The following is a 1,440-nucleotide window of genomic DNA, read 5'->3' as shown; positions in this document are numbered from 1 at the left end:
AAAAAAAAAATAATAATTATAAATAAATCAGATGTTATTTAGTTTAAAAAAAAAAATGGGAAGGGGGTCATGGGCGCCCGCAGGCAAATACGTTTTGGGAATCAAAAAATATAAAAATATGAAAAAATGAAATAGGATTCAATTTTAAAAATAAGAATTGGAAGTGGGACATTGGCACCCACAGGTAAATGCGTTTTGAGAATCAAAAAATATAAAAAAATGAAAAAAGCTGCATTAAAATCAAACATTAATGACTGCGTTCTATAATATTAGCATACCAAAACTCATAGCTTTATTTAAAATAGTTAAATAATAGTAAAATGAACATGTATATGATAAAAGCTGGTTATCAAAATTTAAAAATGGTATTTAAGTCATCCAGAATTCAATTTTAAAAATAAAAACGAGAAGGGGGACATGGGCGCCCGCGGTCAAATGCGTTTTGAGAATCAAAAAAAAAAAAAAAAAATACAAAAAATCAAAAAGGATTCTATTTAAAAAATAAAAATGGGAAGGGGGTCATGGGTGCCTGCAGAAAAATGCTCTCTGGGAATCAAAAAATATAAAAAAATGAATAGAGCTGCTTTAAAAACAAACATTAAAGACTGCAGTCTATAATATCAGTATACCTATAAAGGCATAGCTTTATTCACAATAATTATTTTTTGAGAAAATGAATATATGCAAGGAACCAGCTGGTTATCAAAATAGGATTCAATTTTAAAAATACAAATGGGAAGGGGGACGTGGGCGCCCGCAGGCTAATCTGTTTTGAGAATTAAAAAAAAAGAAAAATATATGAAAATATCACATAGGATTCAATTTCAAAAATAAAAATGGGAAGGTGGACATGGGCGCGCGCGGGCAAATGCGTTTTGAGAAACAAAAAAAAAATTATAATTATAAAAAAATCAGATGTTATTTAATTTAAAAAAAAAATGGGAAGAGGGTCATGGGCGCCCGCAGGCAAATGCGTTCTGAGAATCAAAAAAGAAAAATATATGAAAAAAGTTGTCTTAAAGACATACATAATAGTTAAATTGTAGAAAAACATTTTAAGGCTTTATGGGCACGCACGCGCAAATGAATGTTAGGAATCAAAAAAAAATCATCTACTATTCAATTTTAAAAATAAAAATGGGAAGAAGGACGTGGGCGCCCGTAGGTAAATGCTTTCTGGGAATCAAAAAATATAAAAAAATGAAAAAAGCTGCATTAAAAACAAACATTAAAGACTACAGTCTAAATCTACCAAATATTAAATCGAAAATGCCATTACACCTCATTTATTATTTAAACATTGGTGACTTAATTCAGTTTTTAGAATTGTGTGTGATAGACAAATCACTAATTAGTGTTGACTGTATTTAAGTTATTATTAATTATAAGTACTGGTACAACGCTAGCCGACTGGCTTTAAAACTGTGAGTACAAATTATG

The sequence above is a fragment of the Myzus persicae genome, unplaced genomic scaffold (assembly GCF_001856785.1).
Source record: "Myzus persicae strain clone G006 unplaced genomic scaffold, MPER_G0061.0, whole genome shotgun sequence".
NCBI classification, from domain to species: domain Eukaryota; kingdom Metazoa; phylum Arthropoda; class Insecta; order Hemiptera; family Aphididae; genus Myzus; species Myzus persicae.
The sequence above is the reverse complement of the archived record's forward strand: the minus strand, read 5'-3'. Positions refer to the sequence as shown.